The sequence below is a fragment of the Monodelphis domestica genome, chromosome 1, assembly GCF_027887165.1.
Source record: "Monodelphis domestica isolate mMonDom1 chromosome 1, mMonDom1.pri, whole genome shotgun sequence".
In the NCBI taxonomy this organism is placed as follows: domain Eukaryota; kingdom Metazoa; phylum Chordata; class Mammalia; order Didelphimorphia; family Didelphidae; genus Monodelphis; species Monodelphis domestica.
This window is the reverse complement of record NC_077227.1, coordinates 83133745-83156611: the sequence shown is the minus strand read 5'-3', so window position 1 is coordinate 83156611 and position 22867 is coordinate 83133745. Positions and strand designations below refer to the sequence as shown.

The 22867-nt window shown below is 37.2% G+C and overlaps 1 long non-coding RNA gene across 1 annotated transcript; it reads right to left on the bottom strand.

Annotated features, from left to right (window-relative positions):
- Positions 1–1089: 1089 nt before the first annotated feature.
- LOC130455047 (uncharacterized) lies at positions 1090–22809 on the bottom strand. Its single transcript, XR_008912847.1, has 4 exons — positions 22661–22809; positions 10415–10562; positions 8564–8686; positions 1090–1354 (listed from the first exon to the last, which is right to left on the bottom strand). It is a non-coding gene; the product is annotated as an uncharacterized LOC130455047 (long non-coding RNA).
- Between the last annotated feature and the right edge of the window lie 58 nt (positions 22810–22867).

Genomic DNA, 22867 nt, shown 5'->3' with positions numbered 1-22867 from the left:
AGAGATAACCAGTCCATTCGGGGACCAAATCTTCACCAACCACCATGTTCCAAACCAATAGACTATGAGATACTAGCTTAGGTGGAGACCAAGTCTTCAAGTACCCCATTCCAAACCAAGCATGGATCCAATCCAGCATGGACCCAGAGAACCCCAGACTGGAAGACTCTCTTGTTGGCTGCCTTTGTGTGCTGGCAGATGATGTGCCGATAGATGGAGATAGCTTTCTTTGCCAGAGTAACTGAGAGGAATGTTTGGTACGATCTTCCTAGGTGGGGTTTTGACATTCCTAAGTACTGCAGATGCCTTGTTCTTTTTTCCCCAGTTTTATCAGCATTATCTGTGTTTACATAGAAGATTCAAGGCCCATAGAGAATAAGCAGAGCTAAGGATGCAACCAGAGAAAACATTTAAAGTAATTTTGCGGCAATCTAATTCTGCAGATGTGAAAACATGGAAGATAGTTGACCAGTGGGTTCCCAGGGAATGGCTCCAAACAGATGATTGACAAACTAGACTGTAGCTAACAATGTCCAGCACTATGCCTGGTGCTATGTGGGCTCTGAAAAGGTATACCAGACGGAGTAAGATAGTGGTATAGTTATGCAGCTCACTGAGAGCAGGTATCTTGTAACTTCATTAGCCTGGATGTCAAGGATTCGTAATCTCAGTCTTGTGAATAACCTTTCTACTGGTGCAGACGTCAGCCCTTCTCCACTGTCATGGACAACCTTTGTGAGTTAAACTGGGAGTAGCTGAACAAAGAAAAGGCATCAACCTGGTGGCCGCCTTCTCAGAATGAGCCTCCTCATCACGGCCCATAGTCTGTCCAGAGGGATTAGCCTGCCAAGAGTGTGTTCTGCTGGCATAGTGTGTAAGAACCTAGAGTCACTCTCAGGCCCCCGTGAGAACCTAGGGAACGATTTTATTGAGGGGCATCAATAAATGCTTGTCTAATGAACAAACCTAAAGCATGAATCCTGCCCTCAAGGAGTTTATAGTATGGTTGCAGGGATAACATATATCCATATGGAAACATACAATCAAGCCTTTAAGTGAGTGTCAAATGAGTGATATGGACAATAAATATAGGAATAGAAAAACTTTAATCTGAGAGGTTAAGGGAAGGCCTCCTGATTGAGGCAGGATTTGGCAGATAATGATTGGAAATAGTTCTGGCAGATCAACATGCCTTACAAAAATCAGAAATGATTTTTTTTTTTTGAGCAAAGACACATAGGGAGTAATAGAAACAGAATGACAAACAACAGCACTCCCTTTAAAAAAAAATCATTAGTTTTGCAGGTCAATAGGAGATTTTTTGCACAATGTAGAAGGAACTTCAGGGCATTGCCTACAATGAAAAGGAAAACATTTGGCATCAGTAAACTGAAATAAGGATGAACAACTTCGAAATTGCAATTTTTTCACATGCCTGCCTGATTGAGCATCTTTTGTTTTACTTCATTCAAAGGACTTTTCTTTAGACCAGGACTATATAACACCAGTTGGCCACATGGAGCCTACAGACCAGACCTTGAAAAACCGCCTTAGTATACTGACTACATTGGAAGGCTCAGAGTGTTTGTGGGCATTGTCTTCTGGGTAGTTATTTTAGAGGGTAATGAACTTTGCAGGCTAAGTGGGACAATCAGGCTATAAATTAAATGTTATTTGTGGCTTATTTCATGGCTCTTTTCTTCAGAATTAGATGCACTAGAAGCACAATGATCCACAATGAAATCTTTTTCCTCCAAATTCTGCAATTAATGTTCTTTTTCCTAACATTTTAAAAATAATTTCTTCTTGTACATTAAAGTATTTTTTACTGATTTTTTTTCATCTTGTCCTCTATTTTGGCCCTACTGTAATTCAATTTCCTAATGTATAACACCTGAAAATTGGGGTGGCTCAGCAGCTGAGCAAAACTAGGAGCAGTTGTTCAAAATAGGTTCATAGTTAGAAACAGTTGACCATGGTAGTAAAACAAAAAGAATCTACTCTTATTATTTGTAAATATGCACTATTCACATACACTATAAATGTGTAATAGTAAAGTCAATTTAATTAACCTCAGAAGCTAATAGAAAATTATCTTATTTATTAAGATTGTGAATAATAAAGTTTGTTGCTCTGAAATGAAAATCAGCTTATCAATATGAGCCACAGATAAACTTACTAGAACTGCCATCAGTAAAAATATGATTAATAAGATTGTTTTCTACAGTAACATATTCCTTAATATATTTCCTTTCTGGCAATGAATATGTTTTTAGAATTAAGCAAGTAATTGAACTTTCTAAAATAAGCTTCTAGGGCAAATGGAAAAGGGTTTGGCAACTTGTAGTATAACATTAACATAGCTATTAGGACACAAAAATTCAATCTATTTTCTTTCAATTAAAGCACTACCATGAAATGTGACCTTTTATTTTTTCTATTTGATGTACAGCATAGTGATGATTCTTCATTTTTCATAAAACCTAATTAGTAGAATATATGTGAACAAATATTTAGCTGAGATACTCATCCAAAAAAAAAAAATCCTGAGTGACACAGTTGCAAACTTTTGTGATTAAATAGTTTTTCATCTTCAAAGTGAATTTCTGTTAAAAATTCTAAATAAAGAAATGGGTAACTGAATTCTGTATAAGACAGTGGACAAATAACAGGTACACATTTTCCTTAATTTATGAATTGGTTTCTTCTATTCAGGGTCTTCCCTCAAATACTTAGTAAACAAACCATAGAAATATTTCCAAAAGTAATTATAATTTCTTTCCTCGATTCTCATTTTGTTGTTTTTTTATATCCTAACCCCAAATTCTACCCTATGCTAGCCAAAAATATCTTTTCCAACTATTGAAGCCCACCTCAACATATTGAAGAAAAGCTGACCAGAGTCCAACTTAACTGAAACTTGCCTCTCAGTCTTAGTTTATATATAAACTGTCTCAGTGTAATAACTTAGGTTTAGCAGTTGCATCAATTTATTCCACTTGAGACTTCCTATTCTTAGAAAGTGATTTAATTTGAAGTATGGATTACTATGCAGGTTGGTTCAGTAGTTTAAATGTTATAAACAGCAAAATCGGTCTACTTAGCTTACTTGTCAATAGGAAAAAATAAAATTATAAACCAAAATTACTTTTTCCTGAACCGATTCCCTTTGGTGGGAGAAATGTGTATAAATAATATACTGGATAACTCAAAACACTTTAAATTCAAAGGGCTTTTAGGGGAGGTGGGGGGGAGGGAATAACTGGGGTTCTTTATGGGTTATGCTGTATTTTATATTCAGATATATATTGTTTCAGCAAAAAAGTGATTAAAATTGAATTTAAGTTAGCAAAGTACTAATCATTTTGCATATATCTGTATTATGCCTGTATATGTTATAAATTTAGATTAAAAAAATAAGTTTTCAGTGATCAAAATTGTTATTTTGCTTTTTTTCCTTTGGCATAAAACAATCCAGCTAGTTGTACTTCTCTTTACTGAATAATAAATGACTTATAAATCTCTGATTACCATCTTTTCCCCCTAATAATCTTAAATTATCATGTATTGTTCATTGAAATCAAACATCTAGGTATAACTTAAGTAACTTTTCTGCTTAATTTTATTGATCAATGCTTATGATTCCAATTCTCATAGAATCTTTTAGTGAATTCTGAGATAAGTGATGTTAATACCAGAAAGTACAGCTTACTCTATCTGGTAAAAGTCAAGTTACAAATTTTATCAGAGAGAAAAAAAGCTATCTATAAAACATTTCTTCCCCTAAGACCCTGGTTTCTATTAGAGCCTGTTAATTATAGGAACTTTTTGAAGAATACTAACACTAAAATCTCCAGTGCCTTTTAACCTGTATCATTTATTTTTGTTGAGGCCATAATCTACCTGCAAATTGAGAGGATTTGGGTGAAGTATCAACTATATGTAATAGAGTATATTAGGCATCCTAAGGGAGGGTGGTGTTAGAGCCAGCTCTTGGTAGAGCCAATTGTTAAATTTTCAGTGTGAGCATTTAAACCTTGGAAATTAGAAAATGGAAATCAGGCTCCATTTATTGCTTTGTTCATTTTCTGGGCTTAAAGTGATAGATGTTAATTATGTAGATTAAACTTTAAAGTGTGTTGTGTACATATCCCTCAGGGAGCTGGTGGTTAAACCTTTCCAAGCATTCCCTGCAGAGGACTTTGATGACACTGGCATTGTAGATAGAGAGCCGGCCTCAGAGTCAGGAAGATACATCTAATTTTAAGACCTATCTCTGATCCGTACTAGTTGGGCAAGTCACTTAACATCTCAATATCCCAGAAAACTCTGAGACTAATAAGTTTTAGAAAAGGTTCTGACCTACATCAAGAGGGGGATTTTCCTCAGCAGAGAAATCCCTAAAACCATAAAATAATGGGTCCAGTCCTCCCATCTCCTCTCTTTAACCTATGGTTCCTCCCCTCCAGCCTGCAAATTCCCCCATTCTTAAATCCTTCCTTCCATGTTGTTCTATGTATCTCTTCTCACTTTCAGAGACAAGCTCCAAAAAATGGTTGGCTACAACTCACTGCCCCAAATTTCCTCATCTATTCCCTTCTCTCTTTTAAATACCCTTACTTTCTCTCTTAGTATCAGTTCTAAGACAAAAGAGTGGCAAGGCCAAGGCAAACGGAAGTTAAGTGGCTTAGCCAAAGTTAAATAACTAGTAGGTAACGGAGGGCATCTTTGAACCCTGGTCCTCCCAACTCTAGACCCAGTGCTCTATCCACTCTGCTACTTAGCTCTCTCTCCTATTCACTTCTAAGTCTAGTTCAGTCTGACTTCTGAACTCCATTGGAACAGTTCTTTCCAAGGCAATGAACAAACTCTTGATTGCTAACTTCAATGGCCTTCAATATGGGAATTTATTTTACTTGACTATTCATGTTTGTTATAAGGGTTTGGCTTTTTCTTTTTCTCCCGGAGATGGGTGTAGCTGGAAGAATGAGAAAATAAAATGTTTGTTAACTGAAAAACATTAAAAATAAATAAATAAATTCAATATTCTCATGCCTCAGCTTCTTGACTTCTCTAGCTTTGACACCATCAACCACTTTTTCCTCTTGAATATTCTTGACTTCCAGTTTTTCATGACACTGATCTCTTCTGGTTTTCCACATGCCCTCTAACTTTGTTCCTCAGTCTGTTTTATGGGATTGTGATCTATATTTATCTCTATTTTATTTTTGTTTTTATCTTGAGAAATTGTATTAGTTAATTTAGAATATTTTTCTATGGTTACAAGATTCATGTTCTTTCCCTCCCCCCCAACCCCTTCCCGTAGCTGACAGTAGCTGACATGCAATTCCACTGGGTTTTACATGTGACATTGATTAAGACCTATTTCCATATGATTGATATTTGCACTAGGGTGATCGTTTAGAGTCTACATCCCCAATCGTATCCCCATCAACCCATGTGATCAAGCAGTTGTTTTTCTTCTGTGTTTCTGCTCCCACAGTTCTTTCTCATAAATCCCTCAAAATTGTCCTGGATCATTGCATTACAGCTAGTAGAGAAGACCATTACATTTGATTGTACCACAGTATATCCATCTCTGTGTACAATGTTCTCCTGGCTCTACTCCTTTCACTCTGCATCAATTCCTGGAGGTCCTTCCAGTCCCCATGGAATTCCTCCAGTTCATTATTCCTTTTAGCACAATAGTATTCCATCACCGACATATACCACAATTTGTTCAGCCATTCCCCAATTGAAGGGCATCCCCTCATTTTCCAATTTTTTGCCACCACAAAGAGTGCAGCTATAAATATTCTTGTACAAGTCTTTTTCCTTATTATCTCTTTGGGGTACAAACCTAGCAGTGCTGTGGCTGGATCAAAGGGCAGGCAATCATTTAAAGCCTTTTGGGCATAGTTCCAAATTGCAATCCAGAATGGCTGGATCAATTCACAACTCCACCAGCAATGCATTAATGTCCCAATTTTGCCACATCCCTCCCAACATTTATTACTTTCCTTTGCTAATTGGTTAGGTATGAGATGATACCTCAGAGTTGTTTTGATTTGCATTTCTCTATAAGAGATTTAGAACACTTTCATGCGCTTATTAATAGTTTTGATTTCTTTATATGAAAATTGCCTATTCATGTTCGTTGCCCATTTATCAATTGGGGAATGACTTGATTTTTTGAACAATAGATTTAGCTCCTTATAAATTTTAGTAATTAGACCTTTGTTAGAGGTTTTTATCGTAAAGATTTTTTCCCAATTTGTTGTTTCCCTTCTAATTTTGGTTTTATTGGTTTTGTTTGTACAACCCCTTTTTAATTTAATGTAATCAAAAATGTTTATTTTACATTTTGTAATTTTTTTCCAACTCTTGCTTGGTCTTATATTTATCTCTTAAATATAAGCATCCCCTCAGGCTGTAGCCTGAGTTCTCTTGTATCTCCACTTTCCTGATCATCTCAACAACCATGGGTTCAATTCTCCTCTTCAAGAAAGTGACTTCAAAATCTGTGTAATCATTCTTTCTTTCTTAAACACCAATAGTCTCAGAGCCCCAAATGCTTGCTGACATCACCTGGATAGGCATCTCAAATTCAGTAAGACCAGAATGAGGTTCCCTATAGCTACTTCTCCAAGTTGCCCATTTCTGTTAAGAGTATTACTATCTTTTCAGTCACCCAAATACACAACTTAAATGTTATTTCTGATGCTTTACTCTCCCTCAATGCTATTTCTAATCATTTGCCAAGTCTTATCAATTCTTCCTTTGCAATCTTTGCATTCACATGGTCACCACCCAAAGAACCTCATTGCCTTTCTCCTGAAATATTGCAATATTAACCTTCAAATTGATCTCCTGGTCTCTTGTCTTTCTTGTTTCTAATCCCTCCTCCACACAGCTGTCAAAATCATTTTTTAAAAGTACAAATCTGCTCATGCTACTTTCTTGTTCAAATGGTTTAGTGGGAACCGTGAATTGGCCCAGCCCTCCTGGAAAGCAATTTGGAACTCTGCCCATAGTCACTAAGCTGTGAGTCAGAGATACCATTATTAGGTTTATAACCCCAAAGGAAAAAAATTTAAGAGAAAAAGACCCATACATACAAAAATAGTAATGGAATCCCTTTTTTGTTAGGTTGAGAACTGGAAATGAGGGGAATACCCATCAACTGGTAAAAGGCTGAATGAGTTGGGTAGGTAAATGTAATAGAAAATTATTGGACTGTAAGAAATGAAAGGAATAGTTTGAGACAAATGGGAAGATATCTATGAACTGATACAGAATGAAATGATTAGAAACTAAAGAATATATAATAGCATTGTAAAGAAAATTAAGAACAATGTAAGGGCTCTGATCAATGCAAAGACTAGCCATGATTTCAGAAAAACACTGGCAAAAACATGTTGCCTGCCTCCTGACACTGAGATTATCATTTCAAGGTGCAGAATAACACATTTTCTTCAGTTACACCAGTACCATTAATAGAAATTGTTTAAAAGCTTAACTGATTTGGCAGTGTGGTACATTAAAAAGATCATGAGCTTTGGCACTACCATTCATTCAATCCCATGTTCAAAATCTTGGGGTTATCTACTCTCTCCCTCACCCTTGGAAATTCTATGGGTTTCCAAGCTACAGTTATTAAAGTATTGAAAAAGAAAATTCTTATCACTGAAGTCCTTTGCCCAATCAAATGGCGTAATGGTCAAAACATCTAATTTTATCAAATTACCATCTACTTTGCCACTGTACTCTAAACCAATAGGCCTTGTGATCTGGATCTCCTAATTCTGTCTCTTAAAGTTCAGATGCCTTTATCTCACCTTCTACAATCTAGCATCACCCTATTGCCTTCAGGGTCAAATAAAAAATACTCTACTTGGCATTGAAAGCCCTTCATAGCCAAGCCTCCTTCCTCCTACCTTTCCAGACTTCTTACACATTATTCTTCAGTCCAGTGACACCAGCCTCCTGGCTCTTCCACAAACAAGACACTGTACTTCACTCTCAGCATTTTCTCTGGTCCCTCCCCCATGTCTGGAATGCTCCAACTACTTACTTTCTTGGCTTCCTTGAAGTTCCAACTACAACCCTGCCTTTTTTTTTTAGTTTATGTATTTAATTAATTTAGAATATTTTTCCATGGTTACATGTTCTTTCCCTTCCCTCCTCTGTAAAAATTAAAATTATATTTCTAATAATAAAAATCTGGGAAATATCAAGGACTTCTGGGGATTGAAGTCTAGGGTTCAAAATCTCCATTTTTACACCTCCCACCTCCTTCTGTAACCAATGAGCAATTACACTGGGTTTTACATGTGTCATTGATCAAGACCTATTTCTATATTATTGATATTTGCACTAGGGTGATTGCTTAGAGTCTGTATCCCCAATCATATCCCCATAAACCTATGTGATCAAGCAGTTATTTTTAGAAGGTGTTTCTACTCCCACAGTTCTTTCTCTGAATGTGGATAACATTCTTTCTCTTAAGTCCCTCAGACTTGTCCTGGATCATTGCATTGCTGCTAGTAGAGAAGTCCATTACCTTCGATTGTAGCACAGTGTATCAGTCTCTGTGTACAATGTTTTCCTGGTTCTGCTCCTTTCGCTCTGCATCACTTCCTGGAGGTTGTTCCAGTCTCCATGGAATTCCTCCACTTTATTATTCCTTTTAGCACAATAGTATTCCATCACCAACATATACCACAATTTGTTCAACCATTCCCCAATTGAAGGGCATCCCCTCATTTTCCAATTTTTTTGTCACCACAAAGAGCATAACTATGAATATAAAATCCTGCTTTCTATAGGATAATTTTCCCCAATCCCTTTTAATTCTACTGCCTTCCCACTCTTGATTATTTCTTATTTATCCTGAATAGAGTTTGCTTTGGATATATTAGCTTACCTATTATCTCCCTCATTAGATTGTAAGTTCCTTGAAGGCAGAAATTGTCTTTTGCCTCTATATGCCCAACGATGAATACAGTGGCAGGTAGGTGTTCAATAAATGTTGACTGATCGATCAGATCAGCCTTCCTTTCCAGTTTTATCCCATATTATTCATCTTTTCTATCAATCATTCAAACTCTGCTTCCTGGCTAAGACCTCTATTTTTCTAACAACATCCCTTAGCCCAGAATGTTCTCACTCTATTTTTGAATTTCTAACTATCATTTGAAGTCTAATCTCAAATGTCACTTTCTCCATGAAGCACTCCACCTTCCATTCTGTTGGTATCAAGTTCTCCCCAGATGCCACTGTGGACCTCATACAACCCATTAGCAACTCTGTAATAAATTTATAACATGATACTGCACACTAAGTTATCTGTGTTTCCATCTTACTGCCCTAATAGACTGCAAGGTCCATGAGGATGATGGTCATGTTCTAGACAAAATACTGTACTTGCCCTCCTACCTAGCAAGGTCGATACACACAGCTGATATATATTTCAAAACTCTAGAATACAGAGCTAGACAAACAGGATGGGTGGCTTGCCCAAAGCCACACAGTTAGGAAATGTCACCAATACAAAAATGATGTATTGATTCATTTTGAAAATTAGGAGTCATAAGACTGGTTCAAGTTCCAGCTGCCCCATTTCTTAGTTTTGTGACCTCTAATGAGCTCTTTAACCTTTCTGAGATTCAATATCCTCCTCTATCAAATGAGGTTACCAATACTGGTTCTAACAAATCTCGGACAGTGTGGGAATCCTTAACTGAACATGAGTTCCCTGAAGGCAGGAAGCCCTCATTTTTGACTCTGTTCTCACTGCCTAGTGCAGTGCCTTGCATAATGCTAATCCACTAACTGGGTATTTTCCAAATGAAATGGTTTCATTTCATCTCTAGCTCCTACAGACTAAGAGTAAGATAGATAAATGGGAATGTTGTAAAACATCAGACGTCCTGTGGAGTCTGTTTTAAATATCTCCCAATGGGGGCAGCTGGGTAGCTCAGTGGATTGAGAGCCAGGCTTAGAGATGGGAAGTCCTGGGTTCAAATTTGACCTTAGACACTTTCTAGCTGTGTGATCCTGGGTAAGTCACTTAACCTCCATTGCTTATTCTTTCCCACTCTTCTGCCTTGGAACCAATACACAGTATTGATTCCAAGATGGAAGGTAAGGGTTTTAAAATAAAAATAAAATAAATAAATAAATATCCTCCAGGCTTATAACTAAAGCATCATCCTCAACTTCTCACTATATGTTGAGTCTTATTGATTCTACCTTTGCAAATCTAGGTGTCCCAGTGGTTGGAGCACTGGAGTCAGGAAGATCTAAGTTCAAATCCATTCTCAGAAATTAACTAACAGTGTGACCCTAGATAAGTCTCTTAATGTCTGTTTGCTTTCCTCATCTGTAAAAGGGTAATAGTCATAATACCTACCTCACAGGGTTGTTGGAAACATCAAATAAGTGTTTGGCACAATGCCTGGCATGTGTTGTGGTTCAACCACTTTCAGTCTTGTCCAACTATTCATGGCCTCATTTGGGGTGTTTTACCCCAAAGTGGTGATACTGGAGTGGTGAATTCACTACCGATGGAGAAGAAAGTAAAGCAACTATTAGAAGTTATTTTACCCAATTATATGGCAATACATTTTATAATCTAAGTGAAATACAGGAATATTTCTGCCCAGATTAATAGAAAATAGAATACATAAACAATCCCGTCTTAGAAAAAGAAATTGATCTGAGGGACATATGAGAAAGAACACTATCCATATCCAGAGAAAGAACTGTGGGAACAGAAATCCAGAAAAAAAACAACTCCTTGATCACATGGTTCGATGGGGATATGATTGGGGATATGGACTCTAAACGAACACCCTAGTGTAAATATCAACAACATGGAAATAGGTTTTGATCAATAACACATGTAAAACCCAGTAGAATTGCTCCTTGGCTGGGGGGATGGGGGAAGAAGGGGAGGGAAAGAATATGAATCATGGGAAAATATTCTAAATTAATTAATTAAATAAAAATTTTCAAATAAGAAAAAAGAAATTGAACAAACTATCAATGAATCCCCAAGAAAAAAAATCCACAGGGCCAGAGAATTGTACTAACCATTTAAAGAATAATAAATCCCAAGGAATCCGACCAAATTCATCTTATGATATAAATATGGTGTTGATACATAAACCAAAAAGAGCAAAACCAGAGAAAACTATAGAATAATCTCCCTAATGAGTATTGATGCAAATTTTTAAAATAAAATACTAGCAAGGAGATTCCAGCTATATACCCAAGGATCATTCACTATGACCAAGTAGGGTTTATACCACTAATGCAGGACTGGTTCAATGTTAGGAAAACTATCAGTATAATTCACTATATCAATAACAAAACCATAAAAAATATGACTTCAATGGATGCAAAAAGCTTTTAACAAAATACAACACCCATTCCTATTAAAAATATCAGAGAGTGAAGGAATAAATGGAACTTTCCTTAAAATGATAACTAGAATCTATCTAAAAACCACCAGCAAGCATTCTTTGTAGTGGGGATAATCTAGATGCCTCCCCAATAAGATCAGGAGTGAAGCAAGGATGACCATTATCACCCCTATTATTCAATATTGCTCTAAAAATGGAAAAGAAAAAGAAGTTGAATGAATTCAAATAGGCAATGAAGAAACAAAATTATCATTCTTCCCAGATGATATGATGGTATATTTAGAGAATCCTAGAAAATCAACTAAAAAATTAGTTGAAATAATTAGCAACTTTAACAAAGTTGCATGATAGAAAATAAACCCGCACCAGTCACCTGTGTTTCTGTCGATTACCAGTAAAGCCAAGCAGCAAGAGACTGAAAAAAATTCCATTTAAATTAACAGTAGATAATATAAAGAATATGGGAGTCTGTCTACCAAAACAAACCCAGGAACTGAATGAACTTGATTGTGAAACACTTTTCATACAAATAAAGACAGCTCTAAGCAATTGGAAAAATATTAATTGCTTATGGGTAGGCTGAGCAAATATAATAAAAATGATAATTTTACCTAAACTAATTTACTTATTCAATGCCATACCTAACAAATTGTCCCAACATTATTTTATAGAGCTAAAAAGAATTTAAAAAATTCATATGGAAGAACAAAAGGTCAAGCATTTGGCCAAGAGTACCAGATCTCAAACTGTATTACAAAGCAATAATCATCAAAACAGTCTGGTATTGTCCAAGCAATAGAATGGTGGATCAGTGGAATAGATTAGCTACACAAAACCTAGTAATAAAAGACCATAGTCATTCAGCGTTTGGTAAATCAAAAGAGTCAACCTTTGGGGACAAGAATTTACTGTTTAACAAAAACTACTGGAAAATGGTATGGCAAAGACTAGGAATCTAAACATAAAGGAGTAATACCACAAACAAATTAGAGGAGCATAGAATAGTCTACCTGTCATATCTATGAGTAAGGGAAGAATTTAAGACCAAGCAAGGGATAAAGAGCATTATAAAATATAATGTTTATTATATTAAACTTATTTTATGTTAATTTTATAATATTGTTTTATTATCTTAAATTTAACTTTAAAATAATTTTATATTAATTATATTAAACTTAAAAGTTTTTGGACAAACAAAACAAATGCAACCAAAATTCAAAGAAAATAAGAAGCAACAAATATCTGGGAAAAGGCTATTTTCTCGACTATATAGAGAACTAAGTCAAAATCATAAAAATAAAATCATTCTCTAGCTGATAAGTGGTCAAAAGATATAAACAGGCCATTTTCAGATGAAGAAATCAGTCATTTATGGTCATATAAAAATACTTTAAATCACTCAATTAAAGAAATGCAGATTAACACAACTATCAGGGAGCACCTCACATCATTAGACTGGCTAATATGACAGGGAAAAAAAAGAAAAATATTGGAGGGAATGCAGATGTAATATGATACAACCATTCTGGAGAGCAATTTGGAATTACGCTGGAAGTATTCGAAAAAGATGTACGCTCTGTAATCAATTAATACAATTACTAGGTGTGTATCCCAAAAAAATGAAAAGAAAAGGACCTATTTTGTACAAAAATATTTGTTGCAACTCTTTGTGATAGATAGCAAAAGATTGAAATTTGAGGAGTTGGCCATCAATTGGGGAGTGGCTGAACAAGTTGTGATATATGCTAGTGATGGAATACTATTGTACTATAAGAAATGACAAGCAGAATGATTAAAAAAAAAAAACAACAACAACCTGCAAAGACTTATATGAACTGATGCAGCGTGAAATAATCAGAACCAGAAGAACATTACACACAGGCAGAGCAATATTTCTTGATGAACAGCTGTGACTGCCCTAGTTACTTTTGGCAATGCAGTGATCCAGAGCAGTCCCAGAGATTCATGATGAAAAGTGCCATTGCTCCCCATCCCTCCACCCCAACAAAAGAACTAATAGGGTCTTAATGCAGACTGAAGCTTATATTTAATTGTCTTTCTTTTTTAAATCTGAGATGGCTTCAATGAGATGACTAACAAGGAAAAATATTTTGTATGATTGTACGTGTAAAATCTATATCAAATTTCTTACCTACTGGAGGAGGCAGGGTAGGAAGTGAGGGTCAGAAAAAGGGGGAGAATTTGGAATTCAGAACTTTTAAAAAATATTAAATATTTGTTTTTACATGTAATGGGGGAAAATAAAATAGTTTTTAAAAGATACTGGAGTGGCTTGCCATTTCCTTCTCCAGTTTATTTTATAGATGAGCAAACATTCTTCCCCAGAATCACATAAACTAGGAAGAGTTTGAGGTCAGATTTTCACTCAGGAAAATGAGTCTTCCTGACTTCAAGCCTGGCATTCCATCTACTGTTCCACTTAGCTGCCCTGACACATCCTAGGTCCTATAGATGTTAGCTATTATTATTCTCTCTCCTCTGACACTGTCCAACAAGTCCTCATCAGCTCATCTTCAAACTACTGCAATAGCCTTCTGGTTGATCTCCTTGCAAGTCTCTCCCCAGTCCAGTCCATCTTCTTCTCCATTGTCAAATTAATCTTCCTAAAGCATAGGTCAGATCATGCCAATCCTTCCTCTCTTCCCCCACCTCCCATTCAGTAAACTCTAGGGACTTCCTATTACTTCCAAGATTAACATAAAATCCTCTGGTTGACTTTTAAATTACTTTATAACTGGATCTCTTTCTTTCCAGGCTTCTTACAACTCAGCCCCTACTTTTACCCAGTCAAAAATGGCCTCTTTGCTATTCCTTGAAGGTGGTATTTCATCTCAGACTCAAGACATCTTCGCTGACAGTCACTTCCCAACCTTACTTCCTTAGAATACTCTCCTTCATCATTTCTTCCTCCTAGCTTCTTTCAAGCGTCAGTTGAAATCTCACCTTTTTTTTCCTCATTTTGTTCTCCCCTAATACCCCTTCACAATACCGCCTTGTGCTCCCCACTCCACCTCCATCCCAGATTGTCTTTAGTTAATTCTATCTAAATTTTGTTTGTTCTAGTTATCAGCATGTTGTTTCCACCTTTAGACTGTCAGCGACTTGACGGCAGGGACTATTTTTCTTTGTAGCATCAATGCTTTGCACAGTTCCCAGAACCCAGTAGGTGCTTAATAAATGCTTTTGTACTTGACTTAGAAGCAGTTTTAAAGGATTTGATCTGAAGAGCAACAACAAATCCAAACCTTCAAAGCACACAGGTTTTCAAATTGCTGACCCACTGAACTAAGGCAACAGGGAAGACTGTATAGTTTTTCTATCAAACAAAAGAATAACGTTATTGTCTTGTGTTCAATTCCATCCTAATAATAACTTCAAGCAGTCTTTTCCTTCTTAATCAGTGGAATTACAGGAGTAAGACTTTCCTCTCTTCCCAAAAGACCCAAGACTTACAGATTGGGCTTCTCCTAAGAATTCAGAACTTTTTAGTATTCTCGCTTTACACATGAACAAAAGATATGTCACACAAGTGATGGTATTTTTAAGAAGTTGTTTAAAAGTTAGTTTTAAAATATTTTTTCAAAGTTATTTTATATGTATTGCGTGAAAGCATTGATATAACCTATATCCGACTATTTACTGCCTGGAGGAGAGACAAGAATGAAAGAGAAAGAGAATCCGAATCCTAAAATGTCAGAAAACAATTGTCTAAAATTGTTTCTACTTGTAACTGAAAAGAATAAAAATAAAGTTATTTTAAACAAGGCAGCTGCCAGGCTAGAAACCATGCTTTGAGGAATGACTAGGCTCTAAGCAATTTTTGAATGACAGCTCTCTTTATCACACAAATGGCCAGACTTATTGCTAGTTATCTTTGTGTTCTCTGTTTTATATCCTGGCATCTCTGTGTTTCCTGCTTTTCCTCCTCTTATTTGATCAAATGGACTTGAGAGGGTACAGGGTCTCCAGCTCTGTCTATAAAATGTCAAACAGCATCATGTGCCTTAGAGGTAGAGCCTTGGGTCTGGAGTCAGGAAGATCTGAATTCAAATCCAGCCTCAGTCACTTACTAGCTGCTTGACCTTAAACAAGTCATTTAATTTCTGTCTGGCTCAATTTCCTCAACTATAAAATGGGTTAAGAAATAGCACTTACTTCCATGGTTGTGAGGATCAAATAAGATCATAGTAATGTGCATAGCACAGGTGCTTAATAAGTACTTTTGGACTTCACTTAGAATTAGTTTTAAAAAGGAATGTAGCAGTTGCTAAATAAATATTTGTTTTGAGAACCAGATCTGGAGTCAGGAAAACCTAGGTTCATATCTGGCCTCAGACACTTCCTAGCTGTGTGACCCTGGGCAAGTCACTTAACCCCCATTGCCTAGTCCTTACCACTCTTCTGTTTTAGAACCATTACATAGTATTGATTCTAAGATGGAAGGTGAGGGCTTTCTAAAAAATGCTTGTTTCTTTACTTTCATTCCTTCAAAAGACGGGTTAATAAACTGATTTTTTTTTTTGTAAAGTTTTTATTGGATATTTGGCATCCATAATAAGAATATCTCCTTATCTGCCTCTTGAGGGAGTAAAAAGACACCTGATCAGCCCAGGTCTCTTCTGAAATATAATACAGAGTGCCTCAGAAGTTGATGGCTGGTCTGAGGCAGAAGTGTCTAGACCACCACCAAACCAGACCAAAATCTAAATGGGAAACATTTAACAAATCGAGATACGATGTAACAGAGAATGTTAATACGTGGATTTCTTGGTCAATACTCAATTAGCAGAGACCCTTCTGTATGGCTTAATGATCCTGTTTCTATTTGAGTTTAACACTATTGCTCTAAGGGATAGACTCCATTGAGGTAAATGATAAAAATAAAGATCTGTGGGATACTCAGATCTTTATAGCAACTTTTTTTTTTAAATAAAAAGAATTAGAAACAAACAAAAAAAATGGAAAAAATGTCTATTGACTGTGGACTGCCTAAAGAATTTTTTGTAAAGAATGTAATGTATTAATTACTGTACCATGAGAAATGATGAGTAAGATGAACTCAGAGAGGCATGGAAAAATGTATATGAACTATTGGAAATGGAATGAAATAAAATCAGAAAAACAATATGACTACAACAAAGAAAATAAGAACAAAAACTGCACAGTAATTAAACAAAAATTTGAGGTTATAAATGACTGTTTGGCCTAAAAGAAGAGCTGTAAGAAGGTCCCCCTCCTCTCTTTGCAGAGGTGGGGAGATCATGGCTTTGGTACATTGTAGATAATGTCATGCCCTTTTGATGTGGTTAATTTTGTTGACTTTTTTCTTTATTATAAAAGATGGTTTTCTGGGAATTGGAGAAGGCAGATTGCACTATAAATGTAAGAATAATGTAAAAAAAGTTTAATAATTCTAGAATGAACATTAAATGCCTTAATAATAAATAATTACTATCTAATTATATAATAATAAATAAATAATTAGAAATTAATTTTAAAAAACCAATGTGGGAAGAATATTTCAGTTGAAGTCAGAAGACCTGGATTCATAACTTGCATCTTTCACTCATAACCTGTATGGCTTTGGGTAAGTCACTCAAATTCTCAGTTTTAGTTTCTTCATCCGCAGAATGAAGAGGCTGATCGAAGTAACTTCTTAGATTCCTTCCATTTCTAAATCTATGATGCTAACAGATCTAAGGATCCAGAGAATAGGAACGAAACAGTAAGTAGAGACTTTTAAGGACTAATAATTCAACTCAAATTGTAGACCCAAAGCTAGATTTGGACCATGTACAGAAGGGAAAACTCTGTCTTAATCCTTCTTAGATTTCCTTCCAAAGTTGACTGGTAGCTAGCTGATGATGACGTTAGTGGATAGGAAGTGGTCACGTGATTTCATTGACAGAGGAAATAGGAAGGAATAGGCATTTTTTAAACGTCTCCTATGTTCTAGGAACTTTACAAACATTATCTCTTTTGGTCCTCACAATAGCACTCGGAAGTAGGTGCTATGATTATCCCTATTTTAAAGTTATTATTTTCAGGTAACTGCTAATTCTGAATCCCACAGGCATGTATTTTTCATCATCAAAAATAAACCAAATTCCCAAATTTATCTTAGTCCCCAGTGGAAGAAATCATAGGTAAGAACCACCTTACTATACAGCTTAGCCTCTTGTGAAACAGGAGTGATGAAAATAAATGCTGCCAAAATTTTGGAAAAGCGTCTTGTTTAATTCAGAATATAATTAAAATCTCATGTAGTTTTTATTGGTTTTAGTATCCAGCAGAGAAGAAATATTGAAACTCCAAGACCTTTTGTATTAAATAGTTACAACAGTTCTGTTTTTATTAGTTCTGACTGTGTGAAAAAAATCATAAGGACCCCGTTGAAAAAAAAACCCATTTTTTAAAGCCCCGAATGACTTTTAAAACAATAAAATAAACTATAAAACCTACACTAGTGATATTAAAAAATTATGTTGTTCAATAAATGTGACATTCATGAATGTGGGTGTAATAGCGTTCAAGCTTTAGCAAAGTGGACCCAGGTCTAACAATTGAATTTGAAAGAAGTGGTGTTATATAACTTAGGAGAATTAAGTGTTTCAATGTCCCTGTCAAGATTATGCAGTTGTGCTGGAATGCCTAACCTGGGCCACTATGCCTCTCACTTCAATGAGAATCAATTGCTTAAATAAAAGGCATGAAAAGTCTTTCTCTCCTTTATGTTTGTCTCTTTTCCCTCAATGTTTCAATCCATCTATATTCTGAGCATTTATTTCATTTCAGATAATTTCCAACAATGGGCTGTGTTACCTTTAAGGTGTCTGTACACGTGGTGAGGGGATTGAGGTGGGTTTGCATCATAAACTCTATTCATTGGACAATTTATTGAGTGACTACAGTGTTTGACTAATTCTTATGGAGAAAAGCACAAAGAGGGTGGCCATTAACTTACTGTAAACAGGCTAATAAGAGCTAACGTATCCGATAAGGATTTGAATACTTTGATGTACTTTGCAAAGTATTTATCTCCTTTAATCCTCAGGAGAATGTTCATAATTCAATTTAGCAAATTTTAGGTCCCTCCCCAGTATGCAATATTGTACTGGCAAAGAGATATCAGTCTGAAAGGAGATAACTGGTCTCTGCCCTAAATGAATTTATAATATAATAATAATAATAAATAAAATAAATAATAAAAGGTAGAATGTGATGGTAGGTGAGGGAGAGAGGGAAAGAAAAGAAAAAAGAGAAAGAAAGAAAGAAAGAAAGAAAGAAAGAAAGAAAGAAAGAAAGAAAGAAAGAAAGAAAGAGAGAGAGAGAAAGAGAGAGAGAAAGAAAGAAAGAGAAAGAAAGAAAGAAAGAAAGAAAGAAAGAAAGAAAGAAAGAAAGAAAGAAAGAAAGAAAGAAAGAAAGAAAGAAAGAAAGAAAGAAAGAAAGAAAGAAAGAAAGAAAGAAAGAAAGAAAGGAAGGAAGGAAGGAAGGAATGAAGGAAGGAAGGAAGGAAGGAAGAAAGAAAGGAAGAAAGGAAGGAGGGAATGAAGGAAGAAAGAGAAAAAAAGAAATTTTACAAATGAGGAATCAGAGTCGGAGAATTGCCTATGGCCATGTAGCTAGCAAGAAAACAGGCAGAATTTGAACCTAAGGTCTCTTCTAACCCCAACCACTTTATCAATCTGTTGGCTAGCACTTGACAGTTTTCAAAACACTTTCCCTCCAAATCCTCTGGGGGAGGACAATAAAACTATTGACTCTATTTTAAAGATACAGCAACAGCTATTAAGTATATGGCCGGATGAGGAACATAGGCTTGAGATCTGATCTGGCAACAATCTTAGAGATCATCTGGTTCAACCACCTCATTTTATAGATGAAGAATCTGAGGTGAAGTGACTTACTCATCTGTAAAATGGGTATGATATCTGTAGTAGTCCCCTCACAAATCAGTTGAGGAACAAATGAGAAAATATATATAAATTGATTTAAAGTCCTACATAATAACAGCCATCACTCCTCCTGAAACAGTTACTTCAGAGGAGCACTGGAGAGATCAAACTCTAGGTTCAGTCCTCTCTTCACTCCTTAAAAAAATTTTTTTTAAAGCATTTCTATAAATCTTATGCTTAGAGTTGAAACACAACAGTTATTCATAAGGGCAGTTGGAGGGAAGGAAGGGATTTTCACAAGGGCTGGAATTAAAATGTAATATAACTGCAGAACAAGTTGATGGAAGTTTTGGTTTAATTCAATAATCTCCAAAACACCTTCACTCATCGTTTGAAGGTGTTTCTGTTTTAGGTTCATAATTTTAAAAACAGCTTGGCTACTCTCTCTCTCTCTCTCTCTCTCTCTCTCTCTCTCTCTCTCTCACACACACACACACACACACACACACACACACACACACACACACACACACACACACACATTTCCTGTCTCCTCTAATTTTCACCTCAGTCCCAGGAGTGAGAGATGGGAGGGTTTCAAAAGGATGTCACATCCCACTTTCCTCCCTTGCTACAGGTGAGGGAAACTTTGAAGGAGCTCAGATGCAGATGTGGAGTCTTGAATTCAAATAGCCTAGATGGATAAATCCGCAGTGCTGTTCTAAGGTCAATGAATAGCCACCAGGGCCCTCCCAGGAATGGGGCCAAGGACCTGTCAATTCCCTGCAGAAGGGTGTTGGTCTGGAAAGCTCCTCCTAGTTCTAAAGGCAAGGGGGAGCCTGAGGTTTTTTCCCCCCTAAACTGCCCCCCTTCCAAGTATTTCGGTGGAAGAGATTTCAATAAAAAACATCTGGAAAGGGAGAGGACCAAGTTCCGGAGAGCTGGAGGGGAGAGGAAAAAGATTAGAAAGTGGGGTCCGCAAAGAAAGCTGAAGGAAATGTAAAGAACCTTGGATTTGGAGTACAAAGACTTAGCTCTGCTATGTGGTGACTGTATGATCTTGGATAAGTCATTGGGCTTCTCAAAGTTTCCAATTTTGTACAGTCAGGGAGTCAGGCTAGATAATGTTTTAAAATACTTGAAGTTATACTTTTAACTATTCTAATAGAGTCTCACTCATCCTGTCTTTGTGGCTCACATTTTGATTGAAGATTTGAAAAATGAGGATATTGGTCCTGAGGTCCAGGATGGGTTCACAGATTTCAGGGAGTCTATAAGCTTCATTGAAAGGGGTGAGGGTGGGGGAATCACATCTTTATTCCTACTGACTAAAAAAAAAAAAACACCTTCCGTTTTAGAATCAATACTGTATATTGGTTCCAAGGCAAAAGAATAGTAAGAGCTAGGCAATAAGAGTTAAGTGACTTGTCCAGGGTCCTATAGCTAGGAAGTGTCTGAACCCAGGACCTCCTTTCTCTAGGCCTGGCTCTCAATCCACTGAGCCAGCTAATTGCCCCCTCTACTATTTAGCATTTCCTTCAATTATGAATTCTGAGATGGGGTCCTTGGGTTTTACCAGATGTCGAAGGGTTAACTGCTGCTGAACTAGCTGATCTTCATGCTCTCTTCCAGCTCTAAATCTTATGATCCTTTCCTGGTGAAAAGCTAAGGAGTTGCAAAGAGATCGTAAGGAAAAGTTTCATAGAAATATTATTTCTAGCCCCACTCTTTGTGGTGGCAAAAAATTGGAAAATGAGGGGTGTCCATCGATTGGGGAAAGGCTAAACAAATCGTGGTATTTGTTGGTGATGGAATACTATTGTGCCCAAAGGAATAATAAAGTGGAGGAATTCCATGGAGACTGGAACAACCTCCAGGAAGTGATGCAGAGTGAGAGGAGCAGAACCAGGAGAAGATTGTACACAGAGACTGATACAGTATGGTACAATTTAATGTACTGCTTCTCTACTAGTAGCAATGCAATGATCCAGGACAATTGTGAGGGACTTATGAGAAAGAACACTATCCACATCCAGAGAAAGAACTGTGGGAGCAGAAATGCAGGAGAAAAACATGATCAATCACTAGTTCTATGGGAATATGATTAGGGTTTTAATGTTAAAAGATTGCTCTGCTGCAAAATTGAATAACATGGCAGTAGGTTTTGAACAAGGATAGTATAACCCAATGGAACTGCTTGTCAGCTCCCAGAAGGGGAAGGAAAGGGGAGGAATCATGAATCATGTAACCATGGAAAAATATTCTAATTAAAAACATTTTTAAGGGTTTGTTAAGATGTTTCCCCTCTTTGTATCATAGTATTATGAACAACAATAACAGCTAACATTTATTGAGCTCTCAGTTTGTAAATTCCTTTATCTATATAACAACTTTATTAGAGCACAACCCTACAGCTGTTCCTATTCCAACAGGTGCTATTATTGTCCCTATTTTTTATGCATGGGGAAAATGGGACTGAAAGAGTTTAGTAACTTGCCCTGGGTCCCACAGCTAGTTCAGAGTCAGAGGCTGGAGTTGAACGAAAGTCTCTCAGTTTCTCAGCCTCGCTCTCTATCCATATATTAGGCTACATTGCCTCCCTCCTGACAATTGGCTGCTAAGTTTATTATTTTTAAAAGGTGGGGGAGGGAGAAGAAAAAGGAAAAAAAACTCTTTTTAGAGGAAATTTTAGAATCCTAAAAATCCCCGTTGGGAGCGTTGAGTATTTTCAATTTTCTAGTCCAAACAATCCAGCTTTGCCCCTGAATTCTTAACGGAGTGACTGAGGACCAGGAATCTAGGCTGTTAATGGCATCAGATGGTAGTAGGCTGTTGGACCCAAAAGACTTTCAAGGCGTTTGGAACTCCGTTTTAGCGCCTCTCACTTCGTCCCCCACCTCACCCCTTTCCACTCTACTCCTCTAGCCAAGAATTGATTGAGAAAAGTCATAATAACACGTTTCCTGCCCGGGACCCTTGCTCGCGCTCCTGCCCCTACCAGGGGTCCTGTTGAGCCGCCCCCCTCCCCCCGGCCCCCAACCAGGAGGGCTCTATTGCAGAAACTTTAGGTTGGGATCGGGGAGGTCCCAAAATGTGGACCCAAGGCGGGTGTGTGTGTGTGTGTGTGTGTGGGGGGTGTTCTGGAAGCATTTCCTACCATTCCCTTTCTCACTCCCGCCCCAAAGGTTCGACCGCTCGACTGTTCGGGTCCTGGCCCAGGACAGGTCTCCGGGCCGCGAGGTTAGATGGCTCAGCCCGGGCCGCAGGACTGGGAGTTACACCTGGGCGCTTCCCCACCCAGCCTTTCCCTTTTACCGCTCGCCCTCCTGGGCTCTCCCCTCGGGGAATTACTCGGGCTCGGGATGCGGACTGAAAAAATCTGGAGCTGCCTCTTCGGGAGGGCAGTACGCAGTCCCGCACCTTAAGGCTCGGAGCGGCCGGGAGCCGGGGCCGAAGCACCAGAGCACCCCTTGGATCTCTGGGGGGGCGGAGAGCCGCTAGAGAGAGCGGGAGGGGGGGGCG